General features: G+C 45.7%; 1 protein-coding gene across 1 annotated transcript in view; it reads left to right on the top strand.

The window, feature by feature from the left end:
* LOC149337078 (uncharacterized) overlaps nucleotides 1–24,806 on the top strand; it is a 78,825-nt gene that overhangs the window by 37,550 nt on the left and 16,469 nt on the right. The gene's annotated exons all lie outside the window — the stretch shown is intronic.

Below are 24,806 nucleotides of genomic sequence, written 5' to 3' on the forward strand. Positions count from 1 at the left end.
TTCGTTCACTCCCATCTTCCTCCCTTCCCGTTACGGCGAGGTTTAGGTGTCTACCGAGATATAAGAGACAGATACATTTCCTTTCCTCAAAAACCAATTTACCGACGAGCAAGGCGTATTTGTCCGTGTTTCAGAATGGTCCAAATTGTCGTGACGTCACCGCGCGCGAATTTTGACGTCACCGCGCGCGAATTTTGACGGGTGTTCACCGAAATATGTGAGACAGTTACTGTGCAACTTCGTTTCCTCAAATACAATTTTCGACTAGTGCCTACTGAGATACGTGAGACAGTTAATGCCTAATTTACTTTCCTCAAATGCAATTTTCATTTTCTTTATTACGGCCCCTCTTTCTTCCTTCACTCACACTGCCTCCCTTCCTGTACGGTGCGGCTCAGGTGTCCACCGAGATGACAGATAATTACCGCGCCTTTTCCTTTCCTAAAAAAGCGTTCGGTCTCGCGCCGAACGGGTGGTGGCGTTCCTTAGACTCCGTGGCAGCGCTACAACACGCTGTCGCGTTCCAATCCTAAAGGCGAAGCTTAAGCGTCATTAATTGGCAGTTAATTAATGCACCAACAAAATGTGCAGTGAACAATCGCGTAGCAGAATGCAGCACTCAGGCTTTCGCCTTTCTCCACTTTAGCCGCTAAAGTTCCTCGTAATTTTTATACTCAGTTATGCCGCTTTCTTTACTAACTCTGACAACTTTGGGCCCACTATCCTATCTATTACGTTACAGGCTTTCACGCTTCAGCATTTCTTAATGAGAACTTTTTGTCTGCTGATAGAGCTTACCGGTATCTAGTCTGTCCTGCTCAGCAATTATATTGCGCACTTCCTAATGATATCTGAAGAGATTGTAATTTATTTCTTGAACAAAAACGTTAGTCATCCTTGGTTAAAGCTGAATCTCTGTTCTGTACTGAGATCATGGATTTCTACATTTTCCTTCTTATCACTAACATACTGATGGGCTCCTTCCTTACTAGTTTCTTTTGTTCTCTGTGAAAATGTCGGCTACTTTGAGGTCTTACGATCCTAAGGTCATTACCGTTCATCTCGTCGAGCGCCTACATATGTTGCATGATGCCAGGTGCGCAAACAGTATGAAGTCGTTTTCATATTTATTCTCGTCATTCTAGCTTTGCTATGTCCGCTTCTGGCTCTTCTCCTTGCAGGAGAAGCTTTTTAACAGCTAATAACGTAAATTCTAAAATTCTGAAAACTCTGCTTAAACTCCCCATTGCTATTTCTAGAACCTACCATACAATCACCCATTACCTGGTCTCCTGCCGCTTCTTGCCTACATTGGCATTGATGCCGCCTATCAGTAGTGTGCTGTCTAAACACTTCACTCTCAGTGTGTTCCAATTGTCTTCATAGACGCCTTCGACAATCTAGTCATAATGACTCAACGCGCGCGAGTAGGCAAGTACCACCTGAAATTGGTACTTTTTGTAAGGCCTGTTATGGCAAATACCACCGTCTTATTAATGCATACAACTGCACTGTACAGCCAGCTTTATCCTAAATGTTCAGAAATCTCCCTTCTATCGCTAGTCGGTTCATGACACCATGATAGCATAGTGCGTGAAAGCCCTCTAACACTGTGCACACTTAATCTGTACAGACTTCGCCCAATGAGCAACCATTTAATATCACCTTGCTTCTCGTACAGGACTGCTTTGCTAGCGTCTTTGAATAAGGCTTTAGCGTTGAGCGCTGCCAGGTTCAATTTGCTGAGGCAGCCTGTACGACAGTTTTTAATACCTTCCGCTGCGTCGAACTTCTGACTGAAGCGTCGTTCAGTTGCTCCGCAGCTGCTGGGAAAGTAAGGGCCGTGATTTATATGGAGTATCTGTAATCAGGGCGTGGACCACCGGTGGGCCATTTTAAACGGACCCGTGAGGAGCGGTCCTCTTGCAGGCAAAATGGATGATAAACTGCTATGCCATCGCTGCTTCTTGCATATTTTATGGTATGCGACATTTCGTTCATAATTTCATTATCTTTCATTTTCTTTCTCTTTAGGGCCCTAAGGCATGTAATAAGGGGGAACATTAACATTTTTATGATTTCTTGAATACGCTGGAAAAAAGAGAAGAGTACATACGACGCAAAGAAAGTAAGAACAATGGAAGAAAAAATTATGGCAAAACACAGAAGTCGATGCAAGCAAAATTACAGCAAAGAAAAAATAAACAAAACAGAAAAGATATGACGCAGAAGAAAAGGAAAGAGGTGCAGTTCGTTCAGGGGGATGATGTGCTAGCTGATCTGAATTTGAATCTGACTAGCTGAATTTGTTTTGCGTTATTGTGCCACATTCTTCTTCCTCCGAGCGTTGCAAATGTTTGCAGCGAGCGTTGCATTACGTTTTACAGATTCTCTGCTTAGTAAAAGAGTAATATATGCTTCCCCACCTACACTCCCGCTTTTATATGACTGAATATTTGGTTTGGCATTATTTCGGTTCTTCCTTCAAATCTGAATGCACCTAGATGGGCAACCAACCGGGGCAACAGGTGTTAAGCCCTTTTAAGTTTCATGCACCTTTTGAGCTCTTTCTATGACTGGAAGAAGCAGTAACAAAAAAACCCTCCAAAAAGAACATGCGTCGCTATGGAATGCAAGGTGGCCTGGATCTGAGTGGAGTAATTTGCGAAAGCTTTGCGAAGTCTGCTTTTCCTGATCATAAACGGTGCAGCGCGTGTCGCAGCCAACAAACACCGCAAGGGTCTCTGCGCTATAAACCGTTCCCTCGTCTTCAAGTTCTCCAAAGCACAACTTTTGTGACTCTGTTTAGTGCACGTCATTTTTTTGTTTAGAAATTGAAGTCTTGACCATCGTCACTGAGTCGCAGGCTGAAGTTGGCGGGAGCCGCTCAGTTCAAAGCTTTTTATGAAGGAATTGGTTCTAGCTATTTTTGAAGCGACTATACCAGGTTTGCATCGTTTACGGGCTGGTAGCTTTTTTTGCTTTTGTTACTCTAGTTCTTCAATAGGGGGTGCCACTTCAGCATGGCAGCACTTTTTTTTTTCACCAGCATTGTTAGCTTGGAATGAAGCGCAATCGATGAAAATTATAAGAAGCGGTGTTGCTGCGTCATTGAGTAGAGCAATAAGAGTTAAAGAAATATAGCACTTTTAAAGCAACTGCTTCAATAACCGACCATCATAACTTCTTTTCAGTGCAGCTTAGTACCCGTTTAAACTTGATTCACGCGAGGAAGAATTCCACCCCTCTCGAACGGGGAGTTGCGTGCATGTCACCAGAACCGGACGCCTTCAGGCGCCGCACGAGTGCGTCAGGCCAAGCCTCTTCAGGAATCCCCGCCGCGGTGGCCCAGTGATTACGGAACTCGGCTACTGACCCGAAAGACGCGGGTTTGTTCCGGGCCGCGGCGGCCGAATTTCGGTGGAGGCGAAATTCTAGAAGCCCGCGTACTTTGCGATGTCAGTGCACGTTAAAGAACCCCAGGTGGTCGAAATTTCCGGAGTCCTTCACTACGGCGTCCCTCATAGCCTCAGTTGCCTTGGGACGTAAAAACCCCAATAAAACAAACCTTTTCAGGAATGTGGTGCCTTTTGCTGGGCTGGCACATAATTTTCCTCGGCTGGCAGTCATTTCTTCGGGCGCCTCGAAACTTCGCGGTGGGGTAGGAGGCAACGCCTTGTGAGTCATATGAGAACACCAAGTACTTCGAATATATAGACCTCTCCCTGCCTACGGCATCAGCGCACGTGTATTTGGTCCGATGGGCAAAACATGCGCCGTACCGAGGAGGCTCTCACCGGCAGAAGAAAAGGCTGCGAGGCGTCTCAAATCAAAAAAGAAAGGTGGCGGGAGACCGCTCGACACAAGGAAACTTGATTCAGAGCCTAAGATATGCGCGGCCATGGGAAACTGGGAAACTTCTGGGAAACTGGGAGTGGAAGCTAGCGCAGCCGCGTTCTCGTCTGCGTGCCCCGAACCTCTGTCGTCTGGCAACAATGACATCGCTCTCATGCTTTTCCTTCCGGTGTGAATACGGGAGCAGAGGTGGCTTCACCAACCAGTGACGTCATCAACTCCCTCCGCTTTCGAAGTACCCGTGTGAAACCTTCTGCAGGTGCAAGGATTGGGGAGATGACATATTTGCGACCAAGCTTTTGAAATTAAGTCTACTAAAAGAAAGCACAAATGATCAATTCTCGCGTGCAGCTGACTGAGACCAGAGTAGTACACAAATTATTCTTCGTGTATCTGGTTATCTATATTACTGTTTTTTTTTTCCCTAGCAATGAACCGCATATCTGCAACGACTGCAAGATCAAAGACTGCATAAATGATAGCGTCTAAGCAAGTTTACTTACTGTACTGGGGCAGCTGAAAGAAGCAATAAAGGCAGTAGGAGCAGCAGGCAGTCCATTGAGAGCCTGAGGCAGCGTTCTGGTAGGCGCACTGCGATGTCGGATAACGTGCACTGCCCTTCAAGGAGCATTTAAGTTGAATTTTTAATCTAATTCAGAAAACGTCGGTTCACACAAACGCCATTTTTCATAGCTACGTTCATCACAATTGTGAAAGTCAAGGTAAAAATATATTATGTATTATTCCCATCAGATTTTGTTCGGAGGCTGAAATGAAGTGATCAATGACAAAGCACAAAAGAAAATTCAGCGTTGCTCTGAAACGCTTCTCTGAACAGCAGAATGTAAAAATGTACCGCATTAATTACTGCCTTAGCGCAGGAAAAAAATGTATTTTTCTAAAGACAGTGCTTCATGATTCCCCAAATGTCACCATGATTGAATACAAAATAGAAGAATGACGTAGATCAACGCTGCAAGAACCTTAATAAGGCATAGGGCATACTACATTCAAACTGCCACTTCCTCCAAATGCCATTTGAAAGCTTACTTTATGACTAGAGGCTCGGCTTTTCAGTTTTCATTTTTCGTAAATTCGGGGCGCTTTATCGATGTTTATTTGCGAAAGGACCTTTCGCTTTTTTTTTCGGCGAATAAAATCCTCTGTGTACGAATCTTCGGGTATTGTTTAGTTAAATATATCAGGTCCATTTGCGGTTAAAAGTTACCTGGAATTTATTTTTTACTTTTAGAATTGGTTAAGAGACAAATTGTTGTATCCTGAAGAAAGGAGTTACGGGGCAACAATAGAAAGCAGTAATATCGATGGTAAATGATGAGGTCGTGAGAAAGAACGTAATCGGGCCATCATCATATTATCGGCATGCTGACGGCAGCGATGCAACTGCCATTTAGTCATCGCGAAGTTGAGGCATGAAACTTCTGCGTCGTTTATGTTTAGTTTCGCTTTGACAGGGGTGACGGTTCGAAAGTTTTCAGCGTAATCACATGCAGTAGAAAAACCTACTTGACCAAGGGACGACCATAAGCCGGCTATAAGTCGTAATAGACGAAGTATACGCTAGCCGACAGGATTTAGCTAAGACGAGAGGCCTTCCGATCAGCAACGAATGGCCTGAGTTAGCAGATCAATGCCTGAAAACTGCAAACACCGAATGAAAGCGCTACATTTCAAAACTCTGATTAATTCTGACACTAAAAGCTTCTTTTTATGGAATTCACTCACCCTTACTGTCTAACGTGTACGTATCTATCTATCTATCGCCCGTCCATTTCAGCGTGTAAGCAGAGCATCCCGAACTTTCTAAATCTTCGCATCGGCTCTTGCATATATAATACACGTCATAATGATGCATGGGTGGTGCCTCATTGTCTCACAGACACCTGTCGCCTGTCCATTTCTTACCATGTTGTTGTTCTTCTAAATAGCCATGCGCTGAGCAATAGCAACACAGAAAAGATGTGTTCTTGCATATTTCCTTAGGGCACATCTCATAATTTCTCCATGCTTGTGTTTCTACTTTATTCGTGTTTTGGAACTTCTGGTATATTATGCCTGTTTTGATTATGTGCTTTGGTTTGCCATGAATTCTAATTGGCGTTAAAGGTTAATTTTTCCACACATTTAATTCTTAAGTGCTTGAAATTCAATGTCTTTTCAATTTATTATGTTCAGAACCTAATGTGTTTGAAATTGACTACATTTCTAAAGTACTTCCAACTGCGTGTGCTTTTATCAGTAGAGTTTTGTAGTGGAAAGTGGAAATGTACGTCAGTGAATTGATGTGTGAAAATTTGCAGCCTGTATAATGTAGTTCCTGGTATGGTACTAGAACTGCGTTCAAACTGAACATAAAGGGAGGCCAAGCTTTGTCAAGCCGCAGGTCGGCGGCTTTTACCTGTTACCCTCTTTTATCCTTAAGACACAAAATAAATTTGATTTCTTTTGATTTTTAACCTTTCGTTCAGAAGCCATCGTTTCTCCATATTTTGAGCCGCCTCGCATTCCCCTTCAGCAGGTAACGCAAAGAACGAAAAATTGAGAGCCACCAATGTCTAGAGGCATAGGGCGCTTCACGTGCACACCCAGAAGAGCTGCGTAAAGAACGAACTTCTTCGCCACGATTGTGCGACCGTCATGAGCGTTACGGTGCTTACGCCTTAATTTCCAATTCGCAGTATCCGCGAACGCGAAAGAAGGCAGATGATCACAACTGACAAACTCACAGCTTTAGGGTGAAGATATTTGCCATTTCCACTCCTTACGGAAGATTTATTAAAAGCGCAGCCTGTTTCTGGTATCTAAATATTAAGGCGATGATTACACGAGGTCTCGGTTTTTTTTTAGCTTTAGAGCCATTCTGCGACCAAAGGAGCCAGAAGAAAAGCTTCAAATAAATCGAGTACAGTTCACTTGTACTGCTTCACAAAGGAGAAGCTAGTTTATTGCGAAAACATGACGAGTACCAAGAAGACGAAAGCCGGTGCCCTGTGTATCTGTGTGTGTACTCCCAGATGGTACAGAAAATCCCAGCGATGTCCAAGTTGGGTAACGCCATAAAGCGCTGGCTTGACAAATACAATAAGCTGAGCACCGCCACTTCAGAAAATTGTATGCGTGTCATTCGTCTTTATACTGGCACCACTTTTCTCGACATTCGTACCAAAATTGTGGCCCCACCGTTTGACATACTACGTTCCCGGTGGTGCCATACGATTTCTCGTGGCATTAGTTTACCTGTGCTCCTCAAGTTGGAGGCTATCTTGCGTGAGCAATTCCAAACGACGACTTATGTACCTTCGATTGTATGCGCTCCCAGACTTTCGTGCCAAAATTTCGGTGCAGCCGTTCATCGTACAGCCGGACGGTGCGTCTCATCGTCGAAGTATAGTTGCATCCAGGGACACTATTTCCTTGGCATTCCAACACCTAAGCAGTCTCACGCGTCTCTGTCTAATTTTCGTTGTTTGTTTAAGCACAGCTATCGTTTTGTTCGCGGTTAGCGCCATTGATGCTTCAATATTTCTTCATCGATAATACTAGGTAGTGCTCCTTTGATGACAAACATCCTTACTTCTATCCGTCAGAGCAAGCCAGAAAAAACCACAAATGCTGCTCCACTTTATCGATTGATGCAGTTTTGGCTTCCCTACCTGTCGCACTGAATTTTTTATCACAGCGCCTTAGATGACTGCACGTCGATTAGCCGCTAAGCATAGATATGCTTCATTAAAATATTGGATTGCCCCTTTCTACATCTGTAAAAATTTTGCCCTTCCCTGAGTGCAGCTCACAGTAACTCTTTAATGTGACGTATGTTGTGCAAACCGAATGTCTAGTGAAACTCGACGTGCGCATAGTTGAGGGAAAATATTGTCACGTTGTAGTGACGGCAATCCAGCAGTCAGGAAGATTGGGGCTGACTTGCGCCCGCAAAAGAACTGAATCACTCGGCGGCGGCGTAAGCAACAAAAGTGTTCGTCAGTCGTCGGACTACGAATGCCCGCCGCTCGCGGTATTGCTCAATTTAAAGCCGGCAAGGAAACTTCGAGATAACAGGTTAAGATCATCTACAGTAATCTGGAGCATCGTAGACGCAGCTGTTCGTGACTGTAGTCAATCGAGATCAGTCCGGTCGCTTCTCGCGCCACGAACAAAAATGACAACACCCCTTTCCTGCCGCCCTCAACGAAGCGACACTACAATGATACGTGGCAATATATTTGACCTTGGTGGCATAGCAAAACGAAGGGACGGGCACTCCGTTCAGTTCCCTGTCTTTTTCTTGCCTGCAAGGCACCAATTCCGGGGATATATTTGTCACCTTTTCTAATTAAAGCCAGTGAGGGTATACGCAAAGAATGTGTTCTGTCAACAGTTTTAGCAAGCAAAAAGGGCACTGTCGCATCCCGTAAAGTGTCGAGGTGGCTTCTGCACCCAGGCACGCTAGCTGGATTCGGAGCAATCACTTGCAGCCGACCCAGTTTCCTTCGTTCATGTTGGTTTCTGTGCTTGTAATGTCTACACATACGGGACGCTCAGTGAATTGTTCTCCTTAGTAGTGAAAGGCTCGATCTGATGCCACTTACTAGCAAACTGAAATGGGAAGTTCGTCATATTATCCAATGCCGTTATAAACAAAACAGAATGTTGAAATATCCCGTTAAAAGAAAGGAAACTGAAAATTGTGCCACCGAAAGTCAAGGAAGTAAAATCACCATCATCATCAGCCTGACTACGTCCACTAGAGGGCGAAGGTGTCTCCCATGTCTCCTTAACTGACCCTGTCCTGTGCAAGCTCCGACCACCATATGCGCGCCAGCAAACTTCTTAATCTCATCTGCCCACCTAAATTTTTGCTGCCCTATGTCTTTCTATCGAATTACCTCCGTTAACCTTAGATACCATTAGTTATCTTATGCGCTTATTGTATAGCTCTCATCGTATAGGCCAATAGCTTCGGCCAGTTGCGTAGGAAAGGTCATTGAGCAAAGCATTTTGTCGTACCTTGAGTGGTACCTCGAACACTACAAAATATACCCCGACGCTATGGCCGGCTTCAGGCGGGATCGCTCTTCTATTGACAACGTCGTTGATCTCGTATCCACGGTTCAACAACAGAAGCGATTGAAACGTTTGTCAGTGGCACTCTTTCTGGATGTGAAAGGTGCCTACGACAACGTGACCCATGAGGCCATCCTTGATGCGCTGGAAACTGTGGGCATCGGTGGTCGGATGTTTGCGTGAATAGAGAGCTATCTGTCCAAAAGATAATTTTTTATCCAGTGTTAAGATGGCCCGACGCCTGCGCATTACACCTACCGTGGCGTGCCCCAGGGCGGTGTCCTTATCCCTACATTATTTAATCTGACTCTCATCGCCCTCCCTGAGAACCTCCCCAACACCGTCCAGATGTGTATGTGCGCCGATGACATCTGCATTTGGTCCTCCTCTGTGACGCGTCTCCAGGTGCGTGCAAGGCTTCAGCGGGCAGCATCGATCACTTCTTCCTATCTCCAAAAGCAAGGTCTCAGCGTTTCACCGGAAAAGTGCGCGCTAGTGGCATTTACACGTAAATGTATGACTCCATATCCGGTACGCATCGACGGTCACATCATTTCTTACTGCAAATCTCATCGTTTCCTAGGGATCCTGATCGACCGCAATTTATCATCGAGCCCGCATTGCACTCTACTGAAAAAAAAAGTTAACATCTATCGCTCATTTACTACGATTTCTGGGTCGAAAAACATGGGGCTCGTCGGTCCAGTCAATGCTGGAGCTGTACAGAGCTCTTTTTCCGGAATACTTGCGGTACAGTATACCTGTACTCTCAAACACATGCAAGACTAACATGCGTGCTCTCCAGACAGTGCAGGGTCAGGCCCTTTGCACATGCCTAGGTATCCCTCGGAGCGCATCAACACTGGGTAGCATTGCACTCGCCAAAGACCACCCGATCTCTACTTATATTGTCCTAGACTGCTTGCGAATGCACATACGTCACATTTCAAGGATTCCACAGATCACCTTGCGCCTCTGCCACTGCAGAGACCACATTCTGCATTTGCAAGGGTGATAACAACGCAACAGTCGTCGATCCCACAACAGTTCACCCCGGCAGCACTACCTCCCTCTCCTCTGTGGTGTATGCGGCTCCCATGTGTGCGCCTTGCTATTCCGGGGATAGCGAAGAAATCAAATTTATCGACGCCAGCCATTAAGCAAATGACACAGTCCATGCTCCACTTCGAATATTGAGACCGTACTCACTTCTATACGGATGGATCAGTAACCTCTACTAGTTCTGCTTGCACTCTGGTCCTTTCTGCGCGACAGACTCACGGATGGATCAGTAACCTCTACTAGTTCTGCTTGCACTCTGGTCCTTCCTGCGCGACAGACTCACGGATGGATCAGTAACCTCTACTAGTTCTGCTTGCACTCTGGTCCTTCCTGCGAGACAGACTCACGGATGGATCAATAACCTCTACTAGTTCTGCTTGCACTCTGGTCCTTCCTGCGCGACAGACTCACGGATGGCTCAGTAACCTCTACTAGTTCTGCTTGCACTCTGGTCCTTCCTGCGCGACAGACTCACGGATGGATCAGTAACCTCTACTAGTTCTGCCTGCACTCTGGTCCTTCCTGCGCGACAGACTCATGGATGGATCAGTAACCTCTACTAGTTCTGCCTGCACTCTGGTCCTTCCTGCGCGACAGACTCACGGATGGATCAGTAACCTCTACTAGTTCTGCTTGCACTCTGGTCCTTCCTGCGCGACAGACTCACGGATGAATCAGTAACCTCTACTAGTTCTGCTTGCACTCTGGTCCTTCCTGTGCGACATACTCAAATTCACCAACAAATTTCGCACCGGACTACCTCTACTGGAGCAGGATTGGCCGCACTTCTTGCGGCGGTAGAGTATATCTCACAACGATCACCTCAAGCATGGGCTGTTTTCTGTGATTCAAAACCTGCCCTACAATGTCTTCAATCTGCCTTGAGACATAGCGACCATTAGCAACTTGTAGCGGAGATACGATATCTGCACCACCAGGCAATCGAACAAGAGCATGAAATCATCTTCCAATGCGTACCAGGCCATAGCGGCATTGTTGGTAACGCCTTAGCTGACGATGCTGCTCGATCGGCTCACGATACAACCAACACTGTCCGCATACCACTGACAAGAGCTGACGCAGCAAGGCACCTTCAACTGCTCACGCGAAACCTGACTGTAACGTCGTGGTCTGCCCCGGGAGGTTGGACACCCCGCTCGCACCACTTCAACCTCTTGCTTCAACATCATATACCATTTGGCCTCCCCGTGGTGATACTACGCTGTTGTGCCGCCTGTGGCTGGGAGTGGCGTTCACAAACGCCTATTCCCATCTCATCGCAATGGCAGACTCTCCAGCACGTGACAAGTGTGGTTGGGATGAAACGATCGGACACCTCCTCTGTGACCGCCCTCGTTTTGAGCGAGAGCGTGGTTTCCTGATTGCTACTCTCTACCGCTTGGACTCGCGTCCTCTAACAGAGTCCAACGTTCTAGGGCCTTGGACACAACCTTCCTCACAAAGGAAAGCGGTGAAAGCACTCCTGAGATTCTTAAGGGAGGGGGGGTTGTATTCCCGTCTATAATCTTTTAAGTTTTCACTGCGCGCCCTCTGTCCCCGTGACATAGTTGTCGCTGGACACTTAGAAAACTCATTTCATTGCTGCTCTTTTTCCTTTCTTCCCCTTTGTTCTCCTCCCCAAGTGTAGGGTAGCCAACTGGGCATCGCCTGGTTAACCTCCCTGCCTTTCCGTGCTTTTCTCTCTCTCTTTCTCTTGTTGTAAATCTTGCCAACGCCATTTCTTCTTCTGGATTTCGACTAGGCTGTCATTAACGAGCGTTTCTTCACTGGCGCACTCTGCCTTCTTTCTCACTCTAACGCTACACCCATAATTTTTCTTTCCATAGCTGGCTGCGTTGTCGTTATGTTGACCTATTTTTGATGGCCTCCACGTTTGTACCTCATAGGTGAATACTGGTAAGATATAGCTTTTGTATGCTTTTCTCTCAAGGGATATCGGTAAACTGTCGTTCATAATCTGAGAAAGCCTGCCAAATGCGCTCTACCCTATACTTAGCAAAGCTGACGACTGAGCGAGTTGGTACTTATTCGTCTTAAAACCGCTGACATGTGTGTGGCTATGCCGTCGGTGAACCTTCAGCATAAGAATTTCGCTTTTTAGATGATTTACTAGAACGCCAGTGACATTCGATTCTTATTTTTGAAGACTCCTTTGGAAGCCTTCTATTACCACATTCCTTCAATAAAATTTCAGTTGCTAGTCCAGCGTCATGTTGTTCACATCTCTTCTCCTGTGTTGTGCCTTCCGGCTGGTTATAAGATGGACCCCATTCTTATTCTTCTCGTTATTTTACTCTCGTGATCCGGATCTACGGTCACTACCTTACCAAAGTAAACGTATTCACTTAGAGCTTCTAGCACCTCGCTACCAATTGAACACTTCTGTTCCCTTCCGAGACTGTTGAGTATTACTTAGGTGTTGTGCACATAAATTTGTGGACACCGCCCTGCTCTGGCTGTCTAACTCATTTATCATGCTTTGCAGTTCATCTCCTGATTGACTTAGCAAAACAATGCCGTAAGCAAATAGCAGATTACCAACGAATTCTCCATTAACTCTTATCCCCAAATGCTCCAAATCCAGGCCTCGGAACACCTCCTCTAAACAGGCGGTGAACAGCATTTGTGAGATGATGTCTAACGTGCCTGACAACCTGACGGGAGCTTACGGTCACTCACCGAAACCTAGGAGAATAGGGGATGTTATTTGTATTTTTATATACAAGTTGTCGTGTTCATCAGTGGGAGATTAATAAGCTAATTATATTTTGGAGATAACTGATCAGAATGGGGAAAAAACTGCATGCCGTCGGTGGGATCCAAACCCACGACCGTCGAATTTCGCTTGAGCGTGTTTGGCTACATCCTCAAGGTTACGCTCAAGGAAAAAATAACATCCCATATGCTACCTGCCTTGGGTGATTCTTGTCTTCCCTTTTGTGCTCAATAGGTGACGAGGGCCTCGATTCTGGCAGTGTTGATGACAAAGTTGTGAGAGACGGTTCTCGCACAGCTTCCTCCCTCACCGTTCGTTCAAGTTCCTACGCGGCACACGATGTAATACAGGGTTTACTACGTTTGACGCTATGGACGAGGGTGGCGCTGGTGAACACTCTGAAGTTTTGGTTACACTAAACAAAAATACCCCCTAAAACCAGACGACTGGACAACTGTCTCCACAGATGAGTTGGGAGAGCACCGGACGCAACATTCGGAGGTCGTGGATTCGGATCCCACGTGCAGCATGTGGATATATTGCTTATGCTTTCTTATCAATTACCTTTAAAAATAATGAGCCTACTAATCTCCCATTGATGAACGCCACAAATCGCATACATATAGATATGTATATATGGCAACATTTATGCTCTTTGTTTTCGGTAGTTTTGGGGCTGCTGCACCAATGCCGGCGTTCTCTACTGTCCTGTGCTCGGTTAAGAGTAGCGTGTCGTTGTAAAACCGCTGTAGTTCCTCCGCTGTAGCGTCGAGGAGTACAGCCTTTAGGTATGCATGGTACTGAGCTAGTGCGGTGCCAGTAATTTGTTCGAACCACGTTACCGCTTTGTTTGCTGTACAGTCAACTGTTGTAAATGATGTTTTGACTGCTAGTCGTGGTGTGCTACTCGCCACACGATACCAAGGCTCGCGCACCTCATTAAATGTAAAGTTCCTTGGAATGTATCCAAAAATTATACGATGCAGTTTATGGACGGTTACTTTATTCTGATTAAACTAAAAAGTACCTGCAGCTGTTAAGCTCATTGGTGTTGAATGGTTCATAAGGCCCAACATAGTGTAAGCACCAATAATCCGCGCCAATATAGAAGCATTTTTCAAATACTCTTCGCTATGTTCCAGGATATGCTATTAAGTTAATATTTTGCGTTTAACAAGAAATATGAGTGTTGCATTTGTTACTCGCTGATAATTTGCAATTCATTTATATCAAAGTCTGATTTTTTACTTCTACTGTCGCTTTCAGTCGTCTGTAAGGATACATGCTCGCAAAGTCTTGAGCAACATGGAAGGGAACAAAGTTTGAGCGTTCATTTAATAATTACTTGATTATCATATTTCATAATTGAAATTATTCTTGTTTGGTAATCTTGCTCTTGACATATCATTACGAAAAGTCAATCCAAAATTTATTGGAAGTATAGAGCAGAATATACGCAATTTTTCCCGAAAAGCTTGTTTCGCCAGACTGTTCAATACTCTGGGTCCTAATTGTGAGTATCCTTACATGTGGAGAGTGAAGTGTTTACATTTACTTTTTTTTTCACAGAAGCAATTCATTAAACTAATATAAAGCTACACACATATTTATATAGTTTTATTCACAATTACACACTGTAAATGAATTTACACCACCCTGTAATCATCAATTCTACAGCCATGGAATGTAGAAGACAAGAAGGGATATCAGTACTCAAAAATGAACAAAAAATCAAACATTCCTCTAATCTAGAAATTTTTACGAGGTTTCATAAGCTTCATCGATCTTCGGGTGGGGGTGTGCAGGCCTGCCTTCAGTCAGAATGCATATTAGAGTACATGTTTTTGATAACGTTATTGCATGACAGAATAAACATGGATTTCTCACACAAAAGAACTGGACCAAAAATATTGCACTGGATGCTTGAAACACAAGATGCGTTTATGTTTTTCTGCAAAGATGTGCTCATTGCTACGTCATTTTACTCTGGATGTTTCTTCCGCCGCGTCCTTTAGGGGAATTGTCCCACGGAATGTAGCCCCGAGGCAGCGGAAGGTTTCTCTCTAGGCACGTTCCCCTCATGGGTTCAAAACTGACACGAAAACACCGGCATCCTTTAGGGCATAGCCATGGATGTCCGTACGGGTTGCACTGCAACACAAGGAACAAGAGAAACGTCAAGTTGTGCTTCCTTAAAGCCAATTTAAAAAAAAAGCTAGCTGTCATTCTACCGTGCTTAGCAGCTCGTTTAATAAAGATGCACGGGCGAATAAGCTTCAAAACAATGTCAGCTGAAAGCACTGAAATATATGTAGTGGCCTATTAACACAATACTCTGTATTCAGAAGCACATTATTAGTTGCATAATGACGTGAACACCGTTAGATTTTGCAAGCCAAGAAATTGTGAGCTTTTGATCGTTAATATTTTAATCATGTTTAAATAAATGGAATGCCAGTGGAAACAGGTCAATATGCAGGTACTGTTGCATGCAGTATTTGAGAGCGAGACAGTTAAATATCTTAATTACATTTCAAGAAGGCCTCTTTTCCTGTTTATATACTGATCAAAAAAGACGCGTAATTTCTTTTTGCGTGGACAGCACAAAGCTGATCTGAGCCACTAAACAGGAAGCTAATCCTCTGCATACACGACGTCCTGGGTATGCTACAGGAATCCGAGCTTTTAACTACGTTGAACATCCTACTGGGGTACTAGCAAGTTTTTTAGATGAGCTCAATAGAAAAAGTATGTTTTATTGCGAAAGCAATAGTACGCGAGGTCTAACCGCTCGTCGCGTGGTCCGTGGACCCCCCTGCTCCTCGAGGAGCCGCCGCCGCGCCTAACAGATGGTGTGATGTCCGCCTCTCTGTTGCTATGGCGACGCGTGACGTCAGCTTGCTCTCTCCACCGCAGCCACGAGCAGCCGGTCGTGCCGCGCTCCTCGAGGAGTCTCACCATGGATGTTACCGACGAAGAGTCTATATCTGAACCTAGTTGCTCTACTGCTTCTGAACAGTTTAACTCTAAGGAGACAGCTAAGAAAGATGGGAAGAATGCAAGAAAAAGGTTGCAGCGTGCCCAAGAAATGGAAGAACAACGAGAAGAACGACTGCGGAAACGACGAGAAGCCGAAGCAACTAAACGAGCTGTATCGAGTTCAGAAGCTGGGATTAGGCAAGCTAAACGGAATGAAGCCAAGCGGTAACGACGTTCCTAGGAAACAGAGGAACTACGTGAAGGACGTTTGCGAAAACGACGAGAATCAGAAGGAGCTAAGCAAGCCATGCTTTCGCAGCTAAGCAGGTTTAACCAGAGCTAAACAACACCAAATTTTTTTGTAACATGAGACGGCCTCTTCAAGTTGAACCCCCCCCCCCCCCCCCCATTCGGATGGCGTACCTCACCAGCTATGTGCAACTACCCCATGGATCACGTACTCGGCCATTAGAAGTTGTCTATGGATGCGTTTCACAAACACCACATTCAGTAGAGTGCATTCCTTAGCTAATTCGTACAGTCGGGGACAAAAGTCTCCGGACCACGTGTTCCTCTAACGAAGCCGATAGCTATGCTATTAGACGGCGGCTAGAGACCACACTTGTGGAGGTAATAGTTAAATTTTTTGCTTTCATCTCCACAAGTGCGGTCTCCAGCCGTTGTCTAATAGTAGAGCTATAAGTTTCGTTTGAGGAACACGTGGTCCGGAGACTTTTTTCCCCGACTGTACATATTCGGAGGAAAAGGAAATGCTACCAATTAACACATACAGCGCATAAGAACCCTTACGAAATATATTCCCACGTAGTGGTGACGGCGGACAGGAAGAGAGCAAAGAGGGGTTGTGTGGTGTCTGGTTCAGACCAGACGCATGACACCGGACCACGCAAGCGCAGTATGCAGAAACACTCTCCTTTATTCGTCACAGTGAAGCCACTTATATCATATTGAATGACGATGACGATATGTACACTGAAAGAAACGAAACTGAAACAAGAAAGAATACAACATCGCCTCCCGCTTGAAAATACAACATAGTAATTTACAACAACCAAAATAACACGAACTAAACACTTATTGTTCAGGTAAAAAAAACCCAAATCTTTCTACAGGTCGGCGTACCCTAGTGCTTCGACACAAAGGATGCTCCACCGAATCCTCTAAAGGAGCAACCACTTCTTCAGTAACTTCAGCCCTTGTTTCCGGCAATCGCAACAATTCACCCTGTTCAGCGCCTGCGCGGCTTTCAGGCCCAGCGGTACCCGAGTAGTGATGAGGCAATTCCCATGCCCATTGTTCTATTGTCTGCGATTGATTGCAGGGAACCCGAACTAGTTTAGACGCGTTCCAGCAACGACCGTCGCTCATCAAAAAGCTATTTTTGCCTTTTCTGCCGACAATCTTGAAAGGTCCCATGTAATTTACCGACGCTTTCCCACCGCCTGCTGGCTTGCGTACACGAACGAAGTCCCCTACTCTAAAGGCTGGTCTTTTCGCACCTCGCCTCCTGTCCGTATACTGTTTTGCATATATATGCTTCGCCTTAACCCTAGCAGGAACATTCGAACCGGAGGACCAGACGCATGACACCGGACCACGCAAGCGCAGTATGCAGAAACACTCTCTTAAAACGAAACAATCCTTCGTGTGTGATAAAGGTGGTTAGTCCCCGACTTTCCGGAGTCAGTTCTAGCTGGTGATATGCCGACGCTAAGTCGAGCTTTGAGAAGCACGTTCCTCCAGCTAGTTCATGAAGTAATTCCTCTGTATGCGGAAGAGGAAAAGCATCGGCAATTACTGCCTTGTTCACTTCACGTAGGTCCACACACAATCTAATTGAACCGTCCTTCTTCCTCACGGCGACGATCGGTGAAATCCACTCCGATGCGTCGACAGGTTCAATTATATGTTCGATTTGCACATGCTTGAAAAGTGACCAATTTTTCCACAAGAGTGGCAACGCTTGTTCCTCGCCGGACATGCAGTTGCGTTAGCCATATGCGATGACGAGCCGCACCTGTAGCAACAGGTTGCAAAACAAACTGCTTATTGGACTGAGTCCTGCCCACAGAGATCTGAATGACTTGGCAGAGGAGAAAGCTACAATCATGCTCGCCGGTTATCGAGCAGAGTGGTCGCCGCTGTGGGCCGCCCTCAACTTAAAGCTGACAGCGTCTTCCGAGATAAGGCGCGAAAAGTATATACAACACTCTCGAACAAAGTAAAATCGGTTCCGCCCAGCTGCGATCATTCGAGATATATCTGGTCGCAACTTGCGTCACAAAGTAATAAAGCCACGTTCCTGCTGCTGTGAGCGATAACGAACAAGGTTCATGGCAGCACTACTGCCTTTTCGACGAAGCTTCGGCCCGAAGGTTTACAAAAAAAAAAAGAAAACATTGCAAAAATAAACACTGAGAGTGCAAACGAAAAGTGTCCATAAGAGTCCATAACGAGACTGCAGGCATAAGACATACACAACCTCCTGCAGTGAACGGCATGGCTGAGAAAGAAAAAAATGGTAAATTGGTTTTTGAGGAAAAGAAATTGCGCAGTATCTGTCTCACATATCTCAGTGGACACCTGAGCCGCGCCGTAAGCTGTTTTCTACGGATATGATCGTATTCCATCCTTGGTTATGATGTGACTTAGATACGGCAGCTCTTGTTTAGGCAAAGTAGCGCTTCACTTCTTTGAAGGTGAGCGTGGATGACTTGCTGGCTTCCAGCACCCTTGGAAGCCTCTTCAGAGGGTCATTAAAGTTCGAGCTGAAGACAGCGACATCATCTAGTGTACTAGACAAATCAGCCATTTACACTCGCTAGTACTTCATCAATGACCAGCCTGAACGTCACTGCCTCTGAACAGCGTCTAAATTGCCACAGCTTGAAGTCGAAGAGGCCATCCGGTGTGATGAATGCGGTCTTCTCTCGGTCTCTTTGATCCACTTCGATTTATCAGTAGCCGCTCTTGAGCTCCATCGGACAGAGGTTCTTGGCTTTGAAGAGCCGGTCGAGTGTGTCGTCGATGCAGGGAGGGGGTAGACACCGTTCTTTGTTAGGTTGTTCAAGCGGTGGTTATAGACGGAAAACCAAAGTGTGCCGTCTGCCTTACAAGTATAACTGGTGCTGGCCAGGAGATCTTCTATGGTTGGATAAATTCTTCGAGGGGCACGTCTTCCATTTGGTGGCAGATTGCTTGGCTCTCTCGTGGCCACGCATGGTAAAGGATTTGGCAGAGAAGTAAGGCTTGTTCGTTGGTTACTATGCCATGTTCGGCAATATACGTTTCTCTCACGTTTGAAGACGACTAGAAGCCTCGCTATAACTTTGAAGAACAGCGTATATGAGGGCTTATCTGCTCCTGGACAGGATTTTTTTATGTGGAAGGTGGGCGAGTTCTCTTTGTTAGGAAGATTTTCTCAAGGTCGGTTGGAGAAGGCCAATGCGCCCCGATCAAAGGAGGCAATCGTCGTGCCTCGGTTGAGGTGTTGTTGAAGATTTGCGGGGTCGCAGCGGAGCACCAGAGAGAGACGATCAGCGTGGCAGGCTTCTAGTTCCGGACTGCCCGTGCCGGGCGTGCGCTCCGAGCACGCGCTGTCGTTCTTTATTTTTTTTTTTTTTTTTTTAATGCGATGTTTATTGCCTCAGGGCATAAAACGGCATGTAATGATAAATGAGGATGCCTAAATGAATGAGTAAAGGTTCGCTGATCTAATGAAATCGAGCAGTGAACGATGATGAGGTCCTTGTGTCCAAGCGGTGTATGACGCACTGTTCTCGGGCGAAAGACCCGCTGCCGCCAGGTGCCGAATTCTTGTAGGCTTTATTTTTTATGCGAAGCATACTACTTTAGCTACCACTTCAGCCCTTCACCGTAGTTATGCGCCTCCAAATCACGTGATAAATGACGTCACACCACGTGACACGATGACGTCACGACAGTAGCGAAACGGGGGCCCACCTCGCGCCGTCGTTGTGGTTGTGCGCCTTAAAATCACGTGATACACGACGTCACACCACGTGACACGATGACGTCACGACAATGACGTCACACCACGTGACACGATGACGTCACGACAGTGGAGAAACGGGGGCCCACCTCGCGCCGTCGCTGTGGTTGTGCGCCTCCAAATCACGTGATACATGACGTCACACCACGTGACACGATGACGTCACGACAGTGGAGAAACGGGGGCCATCTGGCGCCGTCGCTGTGGTTGTGCGCCTCCAAATTACGCGACACGATGATGCTTCGCATTCTCCAGGCTTAACCAAGTTAAGCCTCAGCCATTTTTTCTATCGCGGGAACGCCGATCTCAGCGCCTGCGCTTTATTGCGTCGCCGGACGCTGCAGTGTCAGTATTCTTCGCTGAAGTTCGCCACCAGTACCTCAGCTTGTCCATTTCGGAAACAGGCGATATCTCGAGCGATGGCCAATCCTCGATCTAAGAGCAACACTTTGTTTCCATAGGCGATGCCCTCGATGTTCTCGGTAATCTTGGCACCCACCCAGACAAAAAAAAATTACCTGGCTGCAACGCTCCGCCTTCATCGAGCACACCCAAGGGGACGGGATGATTCAGACTCGTCTTCGAAGGTAGGACTTGCTCCGTCTCAAATATTGTGGACTTTATTAGAAGCTCGATGAGTGCACAATGCTCAGTCAAGAAGCTCATGACTGTGATTACGGGTCAAGAAAATTGTTTCAGGAATATGAAGGCCGCATGGTAGGTATAACCGGTGCCCGTCTCTTGTTCGGTACATAGCCTTGAGGGTGATGTGCAGTATGGTCCACTGTTAAAGGGAACCTCGCGCCGCGTGGCCGCCGTGTTCCGTGAAGCGCCCCCTTCGAGAAGCGGCGAGAATCGGAGACACCAGGCGCATGCGCAGCCAACGCGGAAGGTGGAGCCCGCCCCGCGTCGTCTGCTACGGCGCTCCTTTGGCGCTTGGCTTGCTGAGATAGAAACTCTGGAACGCGACGGGTGAACTAAACACAAAAACCGCATTTTCCTCGAAGCTACATAATAGACGTGCGTGTCCGCAATATATTCTTTTCATTTCCGATTCTTCTGAGGCAATTATTCCGCGATGCAATAGTGGCTCAGGAGAGACATCTCTAGTTGTCGTCCACTTTCTGTTCTGAACCCACGAAAGCAACCTCCTGCGGCTGCGGCGGGGCTATTAGTGCATTTGGTCCGTCGCCCAACATCACTGGCCGACATGGTTGCGGTATTTTTACCCCAGAACGACAAACGGTGCAGCTGTAGCCAACGAGACAGGTTAATGATGTAAAAATACTCACAATTTCGTGCAAAAACATTTTCCGGTTCATTCTGCTTTAGCAATGAGGGCACAAATTTTCGAAATTAGGAATCGCACATAACGCAACGTCCGAGTGCACGATCGGCGGCACCAGGCACACGGACACTAAGCGAGGACGGAGCAGTCGGCCGTTTGTTGTCTGCAACAGCGCTGCGCAGCCCCGCCGCCACACGCCAATGATGTCGTTTTTCCAACAACTTTCGCATGAAGGACTAAAATAAAGGTATAACATACAAACTGAGCTGGAGGTAACCAGAGAGCCGTTGATTTCGAAAGCAGCCTGGTCGCAAAAGGGATGATGCGGCATTTCGTATTTCCCAGGGAGCAGACTGAGGTGATAAAACGCTGTTCGGTTCCCAACGGTTTCACTTGTCTGGCAGCAGTCTGTTCGAGACGGCGACGGACCAAATGCACTAATAGCCCCGCCGCAGCCACAGGAGACTGCTCTCGTGGGTTCAGAACAGAAAGTGGACGAGAACTCCAGATGTCTCTCCTGCACCACTATTGCATCGCGGAAAAATTGCCTCAGAAGAATCGGAAATGAAAAGAATATATTGCGGAAACGCACGTCTATTATGTAGTTTTTCAGCATACCTCACACTGGATTTTTCTTTCAAAGGTACATTGTCACCAGCATCCACAGTTTTTATGGCTTTTCCTTTCAAATTTAAATTGTCGTCAAGATTCACGGTTTTTATGAGCACATCATCCCTTTGAAGGTGCTCTAAATGCGTTAATAAACTCTAGCCCCAACTTGAAACATAGCTATTATTTTTTCGGCTTCAACTTGGTCGTGTACGCACCACATGTGACCACGAATGGCATACGACTGGTGCTGAAGAAAACCCTCCGCTGAAGCCTACACAACATTCACGTCTTGATAAGAAATTCGAAGCTTTCTGCGCTTCTCGTTGTTGTTGGGAGAATTTTTCCCTCATTTGGCTGATCCGACAGCTCCGCATTACGCTCTCTTGAAGAAACGTCGTCCGCTGGACTGAATTAAAGCTTCTATCGCAATTATAAGAACCAGAAGTCTACTTTGCTTCGGTTGGAGTGGCGACACATCCCTCTATACGGATTTTGTACTGGTCGCTGTGTTAATTCTTATTTATTTTTTATTTTATTGATACTGTTGAACCTCGCTTAAGGGTCGTTACATGGAGGGAATACAATGCAATGTACAACAGACAAAATTCATATCTCATAACATCAAGTTGGGTGCCCCCGACACAAAATATCGATAGAACGTTCGAACTTGTGCACGTCCGATTGGTCGACAACTTCAACAGGCAAAGCATTCCATATTTCGATCACATCAGGAAAAAAAGAGTAACGAAAAACATCAACACGTAAGTTGCAAGGCTTTATTGATCTAGTGTGGTTTGTTCTCGTTCTCCGTCTTCCCGGACGCTGAACATATCTATCTGATTTTATCTTAAAGTGCCCTTGACCTATTTGAAAGAAAAGCTTTAGTCTTGATTTTTTTCTTGAATTTTCAAGTGCCTCGAGCCCACATGAGTTCAGCATTTCCGTCACTGAGTCCCTTCTTCTGTATCTTGACGAAATAAAATGAGCGGCCATTCTTTGAATTCGTTCCAGTTTGTCTATTAGAACTTTTTGGTGCGGGCTCCAGACAACACAAGCGTACTCCAAGGATGGGCGGATGAATGTTTTGTAAGCTATCAATTTGACATATTTTGTTGCATGTTCCAATTTCTTGCTCAGAAAGTAAAGTTTTTGGGATGCTGTCGTGCACACATTATTGGTATGTTTATGCCACTGCAGCTTATGTGTAATTGTGACGCCTAAATACTTGAAGGTATCAACATTTTTTAGATTATTTTTCCAACATTATGAGAAAATAACTGCACAGTCTTCTTATTAGTTATATGCGTAAAAGTTGATTTTGTGTAATTAATTTATAGGCCCCATTTTTCGCACCAAAAATGCAAGGAATGAAGGGCACGGTTCATTCTAATTTGGTCGACAGCTTGTGTTATTCGAGAATAAATTAAACAATCGTCTGCAAAAAGCTTCATTTCTATGGGAGATCGGTAACCTCGTTAATATCATTAATATAAATTAGGAACAGCAATGGAGCTAAACCCGACCCTTGAGGAACGCCAGAAAATACTAATGTAGACGAAAAACAGTCATCCACATGCACAACCTGCCTGCGATTGTTCAAATAGGCTTCAATCCACTTAAGAATGGTTTCGCTAACTCCTGCTTTGTGCAACTTGAAAACTAATTTACTGTGTGCAACCTTGTCAAATGCTTTTGCAAAATCTACGCAAATTACATCTATTTGTTCTTGGGCATCTATGGCTGAACTAAAATTATGTACCGTTTCTATGAGCTGTGTTAAGGTAGATAACCTTCTTCGGAACCCGTGCTGATGCTGATAAAAGAACGCGTTATCCTCGAGTAAAGTTAGTAAATGTTTACTTATGATATGTTCCAAAAGTTTACAGCTGATACTTGTCAGTGAAATTGGGCGATAATTATTTGCGAGTAGTCGGTCGCCGTTTTTAAAAACAGGTGTTACGACTGCGCAACGCCAATCTTGTGGCAACGAGTCAGTGTGTAGGGATTTTGCAAAAATTCTCGCCAAGAAAAATGATATCCAATCTGCGTATCGCTTTAAAAACTGGGTTGTAATCCCATCCGGCCCGCTAGCCTTTTTAGAATCCAAAAGTAACAATTGATTAAACACACCGGCCGTAGTCACGACCTGGTCTTCTATCGAACATGAAAGGGAGGAAGGCGGGTATGCGTCACAGTCATCATTGCTTGGTTTAGAAAAAACAGACTGGAAAAAGTTAATGAAATGATCTGCTATTTTTGTTTTTTTCTGTTACTATGTTGTCACTAATTTTAATTCTATTTATTTCCTCTTTATTTCCACTAAGAAGAGAGATACAGAGAGGGGGAAAGGCAGGGATGTTAACCAGAAAGGTTTCCGGTTGGCTACCCTGCACTAGGGAAAGGAATGAGGGGATTAAAAAGGGAAGAGAGAAGGAACGAGAGACCAAGTTACAGTCCATCAATCAAGGCAATCTCTCGGGAAAAACAAAACAGCGCCTTGTGAGCCTTGATGGTAGTCGGCTGTTGTGGCTACGGACCGAGGATCTTGGCCTCTGTGAAAGGGCGAAGTCAAGGCGGTCCAGAGCGCAACGCAGCTTACGTCTTACGTTAGCGAAGACAGGTCACTCACACAAGAGATGATATTGGTTGTCATTGTGTGGGGGAATGGAATTGAGCACATATGTAAGCTCACGTCGAATGTGGACGACGACTTAGCTGGTTCTGTTGCGCGTGGGAGAAGTAACTGCTTCATAGCCGGATAATTGTAAAATGTTGGGCTGATTCTGTTGACAGATAACCAGAATGGGGAAGCGGTTGGGATAAACATAGTGTCTAATATCTTAAATCCGGGACTGGAGCCCGCGGGCATTCCGATCAAAAATAAAAGCTTGCTTGACTTTCTTCGGAAAAGATAGTTCCGGGGGAGTCATGGTGTCTTCTAATGTATAACTGCAAGAACTGGCTGTAGCGCGTCCAGTACTTGCAGTGCGTTCTGTGCTACTGGCGTGCACAAGCTGGACAGCAGAGCACGCATGACATTCATCAGTGACGTGAGCATTGCAATCATTTGCGTATATTGGCCATGGTCGGAATCATGCCTTTTGCCCGGATCAGTCGTAGGTGTTGCAGACATGGGGCGCGGCAACGTACCTGAC

This window comes from Amblyomma mixtum, chromosome 7 (genome assembly GCF_055824585.1).
Source record: "Amblyomma mixtum isolate Tamu chromosome 7, ASM5582458v1, whole genome shotgun sequence".
Taxonomy (NCBI): Eukaryota; Metazoa; Arthropoda; class Arachnida; order Ixodida; family Ixodidae; genus Amblyomma; species Amblyomma mixtum.